General features: G+C 42.8%; 1 long non-coding RNA gene across 1 annotated transcript; it reads right to left on the minus strand.

Moving 5' to 3' along the window:
• Positions 1 to 1,583: 1,583 nt before the first annotated feature.
• Positions 1,584 to 14,320, minus strand: LOC142408617 (uncharacterized). The gene is made up of 3 exons (XR_012775357.1): positions 14,283 to 14,320; positions 11,431 to 11,501; positions 1,584 to 1,785 (listed from the first exon to the last, which is right to left on the minus strand). It is a non-coding gene; the product is annotated as an uncharacterized LOC142408617 (long non-coding RNA).
• Positions 14,321 to 14,686: the final 366 nt, after the last annotated feature.

A 14,686-nucleotide genomic window follows, 5' to 3' on the forward strand; every position in this document is an offset into this window, starting at 1 on the left:
AAAGGTCTCTCTGCCTCGAGGAGCAACGTTGAGCGGTGTCCCAGCTCAAGGGGAGATCGTTGCCATGCAGCCACACTGCCTAGCAGGGAGAGCTCAAAGAAGGCTCACTTTGGCTGTCATATTTATAGATAAAGTGGTTAGCTCGTAGTCAAATTACATGCGATAGGAAACATATGCATGAGGCTCCTTGTACCCACAACTTTCTTTGTTCCTTGATAAATGAGTCTTGGAAAAGCCACCCGCTATTCATGCGTTAACTGCATGATCGGTGTTCCAAGCTCATATGCATCGATGCTCACTGTGTCACTCTGCTCCTTTGTGAGTTTTCAGAGAACAGATCGGGACCAGAGGAGTTCTTGGCCCGGCCATGGCTCAGGCCTTTACCTCCTTTGGAGTCTGTACCAAACTACTGCTAGTTTGGTTAAGAGGTCGAGTGCATCCGTCACGCTCCACCCTGTGACTACAGTCAATCCACTTTATCGACTCATAGAGTGGTACTACGGTTACCTCTTGCCTCTGTGTCATAAATATGTGGCGTATTGCAGATCAGTGGTAAGAGTCCAATTATTTGATAAGCTGCTTAGTTTAAGTGTTCTAAGTAATGTTAGTTATGTACCATTTTACACACAGAATCAATTGATTGTGTGCGTTTTACATGCTGGATTGATGTAATTTGTTTCATTTTTTGCCAAACTTTGATATACAGAATGATCATAAGCAATAAACATAATAAGGTTAAAACTAACAAAACTACAATAGGATACAGCATCAAATTCAAAATTTCAGTTGCTGTTGGGGACCATCCAAAAAGAGTTTCCCACCAGTGATGTTCTCCATCTTTCTTCACTCTTTCTAGGACCGGGTGTATCTCTTTTGCATCATGGTGGATGGTAATCAGGGTTCTTTGTCCATTGTTTCGAATTCGTTTTAGCAATTGATGCAGGTCATCATGTTGCAATGGTTTTCTCACCAATGTGAGATTCATTCCAATAGGGGTAGGTAATAAATCTTGATACAGTGTATAGTTAGATTGTAGTAATTGGTGGGTTGTGACACAAGCTGAATAGTTAAAGTTCCATCCCATAATTTTGGTAAAATGAGAAATACAAATATTTGAGTGATTTTATATATCTACAGTGGTATTGTATATAAATATAGAATCACAAAGGGTTGTCATACAAACATATCCGTTTCCAACATATACAGTACAGTTTCAGGGGTTTCATTAGGATGTATTTCAAAATGACAAACACGTTGTTCTGTGTCAAGACAAATGTCTTGGGCCTTAATGGTATTGCTTTCACAAATAAATCCCTGTTGTTCCTGCACAACACATGCATCAACATCAATAGGTTGCCATTTGTGCCCATTTTGTTGGGCCCATACTCTATGTTCTAATGGATAGAGGACAGTTCCATTGTGATTTAATCCCAGTGCAATGATTGGGTATATGGTATATGTCTATACTGAAGCATTGCATATTGTTCAAAGCTGTGTATTGAGCAATGACTTACGTTACAGCATTTTCTATATGGTATGTAAGAGTCTTTGTGAATAATCATAACATATATATATCCCTCATTAACGGGCGGTTGTGTTTTACAACTTACGTTTATCTTGCTGTCTGTTAGTAACAAGACAGGTGGCTTATCTGTGCTGACACACTTGTGGCTGATTTCTTGATTGACAATTAAGTTGAGACAGTGGGCATTCGTGGGGAAGCAAGTATTATTGAAATCTTCAACAGCAGTAGGACAATGTATCTTATTTTCATCTTGGAGGAGACTGCAAGATAAAAGGGTAAAATAAACTGGTCTCGGTGCAGTTTTCCGGACAGGTTACCCCATTAGAAAGAAGGAAAAATCCACCGTGCACTAATTCTATGTTTTGCACCACTGCTGTCAGTAGCTTCTCAGGCAAGTGGGCCACGAGGTTTAGTTAGAGTCATAGGTACCGTTCCAATTTGTGGTAAATTTACTATGACAGGTTGACCTGGCTGTAATGCTATCGGATACTCTTTCATCAGGAGGTGGAGCATCAGGTCTAGTTTTTGTAAAGAATGCTCAGCTCGCAGAGCTCCCAGTGGGCCCATACTGATTATTCAATTGATGAAGTATTTTGGAAAGTCAAGTATCCCAGTGGGCCTCGTGTGGCTTAAGGCTCCTTTTCAATAAGCCATCAGCTCATTCTACCATCCCATTTGATTGAGGATAGTAGGGGGTATGGAATACCCACTGAATTTCTTCCTGTTTTGCCCATTCTTGCACTTCCTTGTTGGAAAAATGTGAGCCATTGTCACTTTGGATGACATCGGGTGTTGGTAGGCCTGAAAACCAAGAAGATAATCCCCTAATGGTGCTCTGACCATTAGCCTTCTGACATTTAGTTGCCATGATTAGGCCTGAGATGACCTGTACCCCTGTGAGGATGTATCTATATCCTGAGGAGGGCTTAAAGGGTCCAATGTAATCAATTTGCCATGTTGACCATAGGTTTTTTCCCTCATTAATGTGTAGGGGTGCCGTTTTAGCAGGGTGATCTGTTTGCAAATTCAATTTACATTGGGGACATTCTGTAAGGATAGTTTCACATGTTTTCCTGTTTAGAGGCCAACCTCAGCTTTAGAAACAGTAAAAACTACCAGTTCTCCTCCAGTCCCAGTACAATTATCTCCTTTTAAACTCACAAAGTTTCCAGCCTGAATGACTCTACTTTTGCAGTCTGTGTGTTTTGCTACATTATTCGGTATCCTTTTTATCTTCACTGCCTTTATCAGCTTCCTGCTTTGTAAATTTGCCTGTTTCAGTGTCTTCCCCTTGTCAGTCTTTGCAGCAACGCGCCGCCATGTCTGGTCAACGATTCAGGTATCATCTGTGAAATCTAGGTCTTCCAGGATTTTGACTGATGTTCACCATATCCCTGTCAATGGTATTCCTCAGTCAATAAATGGAAGAAGTAGCAAGAGTGTTCAAAAACCTGCTTATCTCACAGGAGTCTCTGTTTTGAATGACTGTGAAAAAGCTGCTTTCTCAATTGCAGCACAAAAACATTCTGGGCTATTAACAAACTTTTAAATGGCCCAACTCTCCACAGATCAAACGTGTTCTCAAGGTTTATAAAATGTATGTGTTGATTTGAGTGCCACAGGATGCTCTGTACAGTAGATGGCCCTAACACAATCTTACCATCCTATTACTATTTCTGTATTCCGAGTTCAACATGATAATTTCAAGATTAGGAATCCATTGCCTGTCTCAGATTGCCTAGAAATACTCTTGACAACACCATGCATGATATAGAAACAAGGTCTCTCCTCCAGACATTTAATCAAGATACCTCCTTCCACTCATGGGAGACATTTTTTGTCTTGTCCAATTTATGCCAAAAAGTTCATTTGTGGCAGCAGTAGAGGTTGCATGTCCTGTATTTAACAGCTCAGCCAGATTAATCCATTCTGTAGACTGCATTTTCATTATGCAGCACTGAAATGGCTTTCCACAATCCAGCATGTTTTTAAAACCCGGATCAGGAGGCAAGAAAATTAAGAGATTTACATATTGGTATGCAGAGCTGTTGATTTTTCAAAGTCTTAAATTCTGGATATTTTTTATTAAAGTGTAAATGTTTAACATGATCCATGAGGAACACTTTGGCCCTCAAAGCCTCTCATCCTGCCAAAGCTTCTCGTCATGCAGATATGACTTTCCTTCTCTTCAGCTGAAGGGGACAGAAGATGGGAATGCTCAGCAGCTGGCAGGAGTGAGCTCTTAATTATTGGAGAAACTGAATGTCTCGCAGCGCACCTTGCCAGGCAGCCAGTCCCAGCTGCTGTAATGACAGCTTCTGGGGCTGTGCTGGTTGGCGCAGATCGCACACCTTGTTGAAATTTCTTTGTAATGTTGTGTAAAAGGGTGCCTTCTCGTGTTCCAGTGTCATACAGTTATGCTAACTTCCTTGCATCCCATCCATTCGCTAATAAACCTCCCCCACTGTCCTTATTTTTGCTCTTTACTCTTGGGGTAATTTCAGATGAAATTGCTTTGAGTATTTTCCGCTGACAAACTGGACACGTAGGCTTTTGCAGGGACCCTCAGCAGAGTTAATCTATGCCGGTAACTTATGTGACTACTCTTATTTGTGTGAAGCCTGAAAGGTTTAAGTGTATGGAGTTTTTCCATTAAGTGCTCCTCTCAGGACCTGGTTTCACACGTGGTCACGGTCTGAACCCACACGAGAAAGTCTCACTGGGGGAGCCACCACATTCGCCTCCCTGAGCCGTGTCTCAGCGTGGGGAAGGGCAGCCACCTCTTCTCTGCACAAACACCTGGGCAGGCGTTTCTCAGAAACACAGGGCTACTTGTACAGAGGTGACCACACGGGACCATGTGAAGATCAGATGTCACATGTGTAGGGGTTTAACCCCAGCCGGCAACTAAGCCCCACACAGCCGCTCTCTCATTCATCCCCGGTGGGACAGGGGAGAGAATCGGAAGGGTAAAAGTGAGAAAACTCGCGGGTTGAGATAAAGACAGTTTAACAGGGAAAGCAAAAGCCACGTGTGCAAGCAAAGCAAAGCAAGGAATTCATTCACTGCTTCCCATGGGCAGGCAGGTGTTCAGCCATCTCCAGGAAAGCAGGGCTCCATCACACGTAACGGTTACTTGGGAAGACAAACACCATCACTCCGAATGTCCCCCCTTCCTTCTTCTTCCCCAGCTTTATATGCTGAGCATGACGCCGTATGGTATGGAATAGCCCTTTGGTCAGCTGGGGTCAGCTGTCCCGGCTGTGTCCTCTCCCACCTTCTTGTGCACCTCCTTGCTGGCAGAGCATGGGAAGCTGAAAAGTCCTTGACTTAGTATAAACACTGCTTAGCAACAACTAAAACATCAGTGTGTTATCAACATTATTCTCATCCTAAATCCCAAACACAGCACTATACCAGCTACTAGGTATAAAATTAACTCTATCCCAGCTGAAACCAGGACAACATGAGATATTGCTACAGCATTCAGCTCAAGCTAATCTTGCTTTGCAGAGAGGCTTCCAGCCTGGGATGTCTGCAGCCAGACCACAGCTCCTCCCTCACCTTGCGTAAGGGAAATGGAGGAAGGACATTTGCACTGGGTATGGGATCTGGCATAAAATCAAGGGAGGAGGGCGAGGATTCGGGTCAGGTGTGGGAGCAGAGAAGACAGACAGAGAAACTTCTCCAGGGCATGAGAAAGGCAAGGGGTGGAGGGACAGCAGAGCCTGGCCTGCCCTGAGACGAATGCAGGGTGAAGCTGGAGTATATCTTTGTCCCGACAACTATTTCCATCCTGAACAGCCAAGGTAGCTCCAGTGAAGAGATAATACTTAGCTTTTTATCTGTGTACTGTGAGAAAACATGCAGAAATTCATCGCTGGATCCAACTATCCTCTCAATATTTTTATTTAAAGGAGGTGGATTGGCCTGCAGGAGAGAAAATGTAAGGGGATGCTACACAGGAAAAAGGCTCTGCTCACGTTTATGTTTAGTTAGGAAATATATCAAAATGGATTTCAATTATTGGTGAAAATGGACTTCCCTGATATGAAGAAAGACAGATGAATCTTCACCTTATTTTTCTAAGTGGTCAGGTCTTGAACTTCTGCTGAGGAGTTTCTCCCTCAGGAATCTCCCAGGAAGAGTCTCCTCCCATCGGAGGCAGTGTGGCCAGGCTGTTAGGACCTTGTAGGAGGCCACTTTCCCCCAGTACCAAGCTCTGCAAAGCCCTGACTGGTTTGTTCCTCAGCTTCGTGTTTGGTTTGGAGGTGAACGGAGACCTGCTAAAGCCAAGGGCTGATGCTGATCTCTGTGTTGCTGTCACTACACCGGTGTCAACACCTGATGGTGCTTTGCCACCTACAGGGACGGGTGAATGAGTCTTAAAAGCACTTAGCACTGACCTAAGCCTGTGTCTGCTGACGTCAGCGAGGATTTTTGTGTTGACTTTGTGTTGAGAGCAGATTTTCTGAAAAATGCCATGTTTGCGTTTACTTTGCCGCCTTGCGTGAAATGGAGCGTGTGCCTGTCAGAGGGCTGACCAGTGTCTTTCCTCCAGCTTACCTTGACCTCGTGCCGCGGGGAGCCCGGAGGAAGAGCACCCCGCTTACAGATGAGCCAGGTGGGATGCAGGGTGGGGTGGGAAGCCGGGATCGTTTTGACCTGATGAACCAGATCATCTGGATGCGTTTCAGCAGGGCATATCCATGCAGGTTGCTGCTCAATCCCGAGGCGAGTGCCTGGAGCTATGCAGTTTATCATTCAGTTTCTGACCCGGGGTCAGACGCCTTCAGTGAACTAATCCCTCTCCAGCACACCCCTGCCTGATTTATTTGAATGTCGGACTGGGTGAGCTAGGTGAAGGAAGGTAGTGTTACGGCGTCGTCGCGCTTTGGTTTGGTGGATCTGGTTTGCTTTATTCACATGCCTTTTTCACAGAATCACAGAATCACAGAATCATATAGGTTGGAAAAGACCTTTAAGATCATCGAGTCCAACCATAAACCTAACACTGCCAAAAACCACCACTACACCATGTCTCTAAGTACCTCGGAGGCTTCGCTGAAATTTTCTGCCATTGTAATTATATTGTTTGTTTTGGAGAGGGTTGTTTTCTTAATCTTTGTCATCTCCCAGAAAATGGTACTGCTTTTATTTCTGTTATGATCGTTTCAAAATTGAACTTAAAGCACAGGACCAGATTCTAACTTGTTTTATCCAGGAAACCTTTCTACTGAACCTGAAGTCACAGTCCTGGTCTTAAGTGAGTGGCAAGGAAAACAGGACCAAGCTCAGATTTCCATTTCTACACATATTTGAAGAGTCAAATCCTAATTCCTCAGAAACCAACGGCTAAACTGGCCCATGGTCTTCAAAATGGCAAAGACTGAAAGTATCAGTCAAATATATATCAAATATATAGAATTTGATGCTAAAAGTTAGCAGTTAGTCGGTGTTCTTGTGAAGTGTCCCCATAGCTTTGAGAAATTCAACCCAGCCTGCCCTTTTTTGCCGACCTGGAGACTGAAGGCTTCAGGAACCTCCTCCGTAGCTGTACTTCAGCAGTAATCCCAAGGAGCATGTTTTCCTTTATTCAGACTATTACTTTTCTATCAGAGTACCTACCTTTTTAGAGATTACCCTCCTTTTGTGCTAGGCACTGTATAAACGCGGCGCTTGACCTTCTGCCATCCTGCGACAGACTGACAGCAATGGCAAGACCGTCTGATATTTCCTTTTGTAAGTAAGTGAAGTGATATGTTTCTTCTTGGGTTAAGTTAATCATGTTTCATCATTCATACACTCTGACCTGTCACGGAATGGCTTCTTATTACAGAGCAAGAAAATTCCTGATTTTTTTCATAGGTTTTAAGGTCAAAAGGGACCATGTTGACACCTTCTGCAAAATACAGACCACAGAATCTCTCCCAGGGATTTCTATATGAAGTGCAGTAATCTTGACAGGAAACGACAAAATAGTTTGAGACATTCAGTCTTGATATAAAGACTTCAGGCGGTGGACAATCCATCACAGCCCTCACTGAGGTCCTGCAATTGTTAATCAACTTCACAATTAAAATTTTGTACCTCATTTCCAATAACAATTTTTCTAGCTTCAATCTTGCATCACTGGATCTTATTGTTAGATTCAGTAGCTACTACTGTGAAAAATGTTCTCTCCCTGTAGAGATGGGGTTGCCTATATTATCTTTGATAATCTCAAGTGACTTAACTCCTCATGTTTATCAGACTTCAAAAGGATGTTATGGTTGGTTTTTGGGGTCCTTTCCAATACCCTTTAAACAGAAAACTACTGGCTTTTGTCACTTGGCAAACATAAATAAGATTATCTGGGGCCTTGCCAGTTACTGTCTTCAGAGAATTTTCATACCGAAGATCCTCCTTAAGGCAGCTAATTTCTATATGTGGAAGCTTAAATAATAGCTCTGCCTATTTATAGCTATGTTAGGTTTTCCATTTATTACCATCTTGGTTTTGTGTGTAAGCCTCTGCCATGCCTGCCATTTCTGAGCAATGAGCACACTGGGCATTCCTGTGACTGTGCACTGAGAGAGGAACACTAGCACCTCTCCCACTACCTTCCAGGTTTTGTATGGGCAAAGAAAGAGAGTTAATGATACCACTAGGAATAAAGAAGATAAAAGACTAATTAAAAAAAAAAAACAACAACAAACAAAACAACAAACAAACAATTCTTCGGCTAAACAGCAATGTTTATTTTGAAATTCTGATCCTGGCTTAACATTTAGCAAACCTTTATGCAAATTACTTTATATAATAATGACCACTGGGATGCAAGCCGTGAGCTGACACGTGTCAACCAGAAAAAAACCTCGGTAAAGTGCTTTGTTATAGACATAGAATTCTTAGTTCAGCTGCTTCTGTACAGTTGTCTAGTACTACCTGAGAATACTATAGGGTACCCACCTCTTCCCCAGCTATAGATTTCTCATATATTCATATCTCGTGACAGATTTCTCGTGTGTCATATCTGTGAGCTGCATGTGGGTGTCTCATGTACCCTGGGACCTCTTAAATGGCACTACGTGCCCAGATGTGGACAAGGAGGCAAGCCATGCGTTTGTTTACTATTGAATTTAAATGATGTGCAGGTTACAAATTACTATCTTGTCTGGGTTTCTTTCATCCAACAAGTCTGAATAGCTTGCCGCATCCTTACAGAGCCACTATCATGGTTTTCTGGAGTGTGTATGGTTTACAGTGTGTGATCATTTGCAAATTATTATATCATCAGTGACTTGAATTGTGTAACTAGGTACAGAAAAGCTGCCTTTAAGTAAATTACCATTTCTTCTGAAGAAAAGACTGTAAAGAAAATGGAAAATCCATTTCCATTTTAGCTATGAAGGAGCATAGTATAAAATTAAATGACAGCACACATGAAAAAAGGCTGCATAGAAGGAGAAGAGCAGGCCAGGTCTCTGAGCAGGTATGAATTAGTTATGATTTTCTTCATCTTAGTGTCTCCGATAATGGTAAGATACTGTGTAATAGAGATGATGAATTGATTGTTGAATGTTAATTTATAAAAATCATATGCCTGATAAAAGTTATGTGGCATTGGACAGGGCATGAAGTGAGAAGCTCTTCATGTGCATACGTAAGCTGGCATGGAGAGTGGATTCAAGGGGCTTTGGGACTACTGTGTAATCCATGAGCATTTTGTGGGAGAAGAAAAGGGAGAAAAAATGAGAGACTCTTGACCCACTAATCATCTGTCCATTTTTGGCATTTCAACTACACTTACATTTTGTCGTATAATCTCTTACAGAGATTGTTATGGCTGTAGCCCAGGACAAACTGAGCCTTCAGAAAATGTACCTGATCACCCAGCTGCTGCCTATAGTGTTCAGGCATGCCAGCTCAAGCACAGGAGCTATGCGTATTCCTGAGCCCCATGAAGTGCTCGGGAATGGAGAGCTCCAGAGTCATGAGTTTGGCTCTAACATCAACTGAATTTCTGAAGACCTTGAATTTTAATCAGGAATAGCAATAACAGAGCTGATAAGGACTGCGGAAACAAACAGGGCCAGTTTGCTAAGGGCTTCAAGCCTACCTGTAGAAATTAAATCATTGGTTTAGGCAGAGTGCTGAAGAGCCTGCCAATGTCTTGATATCTGATTAACATCAAAGTAAGATAGGAGGAGTTTCTGCTGTATCTGAAACAGCCACTCCTATGCCAGAGGCTTTGAGTTTTTAATTTGCTGCCCTATCAATACCCAAAAGGGTGGGACTGGGAAAGGTTTTCCTCAGATAGAGAGAGCATCAGGAGATATGGCTGAGCTTGTTCTTGGAGGAGCCCTGCAAGGCAGGCATAAAGAAAGGGCTGATTCCTTTGCAAGTCAAATGCATGATATATCACCACTTCAAATTATAAAGGAAAGGCTTTCAGAAATATGTGTAGAATAAATGGTGGGGATGAAACAAAACAGTCTTTACAAATCTGGAGCCAAGCCTGGAAGGGAGGAGGCCCATAGCTCTTACATTGAGCTAATTTTGAGCTAATATTGCCCAACTGAATCTTTCCACACCCTGACGATTCCCCTCCACCAACATCCACAGATTGACCCCTTTCTCTCTTGGTCTTAACCCAGTCAAGCTAACTCATGGTCTTCCTAGTTTGAACCTCATCACAAACTCTTCCTTCCCTTCAATTCAGTCCACACGTGTTCAGCCCATATCCGTACGATCCAGTGGTACAGTCAAAAGTAATGCTAGTCACTTACTTGTATTCTGATCCAGTCAAAAGTGAGAAAAAAATATTTACAAGATGCATCAGTGTAGATATTCACTTCAGAAAAAATCACAGAATCACAGAATCACAGAATCGTATAGGTTGGAAAAGACCTTTAAGATCATCGGGTCCAACTGTAAACCTAACACTACCAAGACCACCACTACACCATGTCCCTAAGCACCTCATCCAAACGTCCTTTAAATACCTCCAGGGATGGCGACTCAACCACTTCCCTGGGCAGCCTGTTCCAATGCTTGATAACCCTTTCAGTGAAGAAAAATTTCCTAATATCCAGTCTAAACCTCCCCTGGCGCAACTTGAGGCCATTTCCTCTTGTCCTATCACTTGTTACCTGGGAGAAGAGACCGACCCCCACCTCTCTACAACCTCCTTTGAGGCAGTTGTAGAGAGCAATAAGGTCTCCCCTCAGCCTCCTTTTCTCCAGGCTAAACAACCCCAGATCCCTCAGCTGCTCCTCATATGACTTCTGCTCCAGACCCTTCACCAGCTTCATTGCCCTTCTCTGGACACGCTCCAGCACCTCAATGTCTCTCTTGTAGTGGGGGGCCCAAAACTGAACACAGGATTCGAGGTGCGGCCTCACCAGTGCCGAGTACAGGGGCACGATCACTTCCCTAGTCCTGCTGGCCATGCTATTTTTGATACAAGCCCCAGACTTGTATCAAAAGTGTCAGACTTGTATCAAAAGTGTCTAACAAATGTGTCAGAATGATAGGGCTTTGGGGGCAAATATCAGAATACCAACATTATTTTCAAAAAAAAAATCTCAAATTCTTAAAGGCAGTACATGTCTGCACAATGCAACATTAGGATCAGCTGCCTGGTCTATTACCAACATTTTGGTCAGTCATCCCTAGTGTAGGCTACTGGACAACTGAAAATAAACTGGCTAAGGACCAAAGCTGAGAAATAAATGTCTACTGCTAATATCTTATCTACCATGAAATTGTTTATACAGGCAAACATATCATTATTTACCTGCAGGTCATTCAAGGATACAACAATAAAGAATTGCATTAAGAAGAAAGACTAGGTTTCATTTGGGGTTATGAAAAATTTCTGCATTACCACAAATCAGTCAGGACTTTGTCTACACACTTACTTGATTTAGCCTGAGATTCATAGTGCTGATAGCTGACATATTTATTCATTACTGGTTTTCTTACAGGAATTCTGAAATATGAAAATTCAAGAAGGTCATTAGAGACAAGAAGTGGGTAGGGCTGATGTTTTACTTAAAAAAAAAAGGGAACAAGAAATGGAGTCATTTTACTTCCCGTAATATTGCAAATAGTAATCCAGAACATGGTAATTTCAATTATGGGGCTATATTATAAGAAAATCTGCCACAAGTCGATAGAAGATCAAACTAATTACTAAATTGAGATCAAATAGTGTCTACATCACTTTGCCACTAGAGGGTTTGGAAATGTATAGATCAATTTATAGAGTGTATATCAGGAAAGTTTTCATTTTACATTGTAAACACCATGGGTCACAGCACTTGCCTGAATGACTCCTTTTCCAAATGGCTATACATTTTTTAGGAGAGAATTTTATTTAGAAATGAGAGATGGAGAGCTCATAGCATCTAAAGCCCTTCCATGATTAATTGCCATTACTGCTTGGAAGTTAATTTCTAGCCTGTATTTGCTCCACTACAACTCACAGCCTTTGAACTTTATCTTACTTTTGCCATATTGAACTCACTTTCCTTTTTGAAATAGAGAGTACTCTCCTTGGGACAGCTAGAAGGTCACGGTGGCCTGGTGGCAGCTCGATATGCAGGGTTGCAGGAGGCCTCTGGTCTTTTTCAGCTCTGCCATTGGCCACTGGGCTGGTTCACCCAAATAACCCCTCTATGACTTATTTAAGGATATAAATCTCAGTGAAATGCAACCAAAGAGAGTGTTTAAATAAAATACCACTACCCCTGCCAATTTTTTACATCTAAGTAGATTGACACATTGTGTAAATTCCTTTAAAACACGTACTTCTAAGATAAGCACATAAATACAGCTGCTTTCTGTGATTCTGGATGTACAGAACCTTGCACTGGCAGGTTTTTTCCCAGCTCACCGAGGGCCCCAGGGAGCAAAGGGTTGGTATCCCATCCTCTTCCTTGATCGCCTCCCCTGGTCTCCCCCAGGCTGCTGGGCTTCACGCTTCGCCCAGCCAAACATGATCCAGCCTCTGGGGACCCCAGTGCCCCCCAGTGTCAGCAACGAACTGCTCTGCAGGAGGAATAGCTGTAGCATCATTGGAGAAATGGCCTCTTAATTGATCGGCAATCTTGCTGGATGAAGTTGTATTAGAAAGATATGCCAGCAATATCTTGCCCAGGCTCTTATTTTTCCGTCTTGCTCAATTAAAATATTATACGAATAATATCTGATTCTGGCAGTACTCAGACTACAGGAGAGGAGTGTGCAATGAAGCTGCTTAAAGTTGATTAAAAAAGTTGAAATCAATTATTTTAAAATCATGACAATTCAGTAGAACCCATTTTTGAGAGTGCTAGTCATGTAACTAGCTTTGGGATGTTTGAGGGTTTTATTTTATTTCATTTAGAAGATAAAGCCCATTAACTCTGGTTTCCTTTACTGCATGGCACTTGTGCTGGTTTTCGCTGGGACAGAGTTAATTTTCTTCATGGTAGCTAGTATGGGGCTGTGGTTTGGATTTGTGCTGAAAACAGTGTTGATAACACAGGGATGTTTTAGTCACTGCTGAGCAGTGCTTACACACAGTCAAGGCCTCTTCTGCTTCTCACCCCACCCCACCAGCAAGGAGGCTGGGGGTGCACAAGAAGCTGGGAGGGGACACGGCTGGGACAGCTGACCCCAGCTGACCAAAGGGCTATTCCATACCATATGACGTCATGCTCAGCAATAAAACCAGGGGGGAGGTTGGCAGGGGGGCCGCTGCTCGGGGACTGGCTGGGTTGATGGTGAGCAATTGGTTTAATTTGCATCACTTGTCTTTTCTGGGTTTTATTTTTCTCTCTCTTTGTTACCCCCCCTCAATTTATTATTATTACTATTATTATTATTGTTATTGTTGTTGTTGTTGTTGTTGTTATTATTATTATTATTATTATTATTATTATTATTATTATTATTATTATTATTATTATTGTAAACCTGTTTTAATATCAACACACAAGTTTTCTCACTTTTACCCTTCCGATTCTCTCCCCCATCCCACTGGGGAAGGTGGGGGGAGTGAGTGAGCGGCTGTGTGGGGCTTAGTTGCCGGCTGGGGTTAAACCACGACAGCACCACACCTTAGATTTTTCTCAGTGAGAAAAGCCACTGTTAAGAACAGCCCTGAAGAGCAGAGCCCTTGCTGTCTTTTGAAGGCCACGGACGTTGGCCCTGCTTTGAGCAGAGGGTTGGACTGCATGACGTCCAGCGGTCCCTCCTGACCTGAACTATTGAATAAGGGGGACTGCTTGCTGCAGTGAGATGGATAGCCTTACTACCTGCGAGCAGAAGAAATTAGGGCTTTGGTAGCCATGTAGCTCTGTAATTTGGCTGTGCCATTGCTAGAGACAGGCTGTCAGCTTTGTATTGATTTTGCATGGCCTTGGGACTAAGCCTTGTCAGGCTTGCTCTCTTCTTCATCTGCCTGCACCTTTGTTTTACTTAGTTTGGCTGTAACAGCAGTTTTTCTAAGTGACTAGGTGTCTACAGCTAATTTGCTTTATTTCTGTTTATCATTGGATGGTATAATCTCAGTTTTGTGTAGGTAGCAGCAACAAGCAGTTATTCTATGTAGAACGAGATATTTACAACTCTAATACAATGATGGAGAGAAATACAGATCTGGTACAGTGGCAGAGGCCCTGAGACGCAGAGACACCGGGTGCGGTGTAGAGGAGGACAGGTACGGGACGATAAGGGACAGGCTACAGTCCTGGCACTGGAGACCCCATGGCTATAAGCGACTTACCTGTGGTCAGTTAAATAAATGCAGATCTGGAGCTGCACTGAACTGGATTTAGGGATAACAAAGAGAACAGAGAAACAGTATCTCACATATGTAGAGGGCATCATATATATTAAATTCTGATGTAACATGGCAGTGTAGACCAAGGAAGAAAAGAAAGGTGTATAAGTATGTTAGCAAACATAAAATGACCCCAGGTGGATCCTAAAGGGAGGAAGAAGAAACCAGCGGCATCAATACAATCTTCCTCCCAAAGGGGGACTTCAGAGGCTGATGACTTATGGCGTTACCCTCTCCAGCAGCCCAAAGCTGCTGACTTCAGGACCCAAAGGAGCAGTGGAAGGGTGATCATTACCCCGAGAAAAAGGATAGATACTAAGAACTGCGTGCGTTACAATTTTAATTGT

This window comes from Mycteria americana, chromosome 4 (assembly GCF_035582795.1).
Source record: "Mycteria americana isolate JAX WOST 10 ecotype Jacksonville Zoo and Gardens chromosome 4, USCA_MyAme_1.0, whole genome shotgun sequence".
NCBI lineage: Eukaryota > Metazoa > Chordata > Aves > Ciconiiformes > Ciconiidae > Mycteria > Mycteria americana.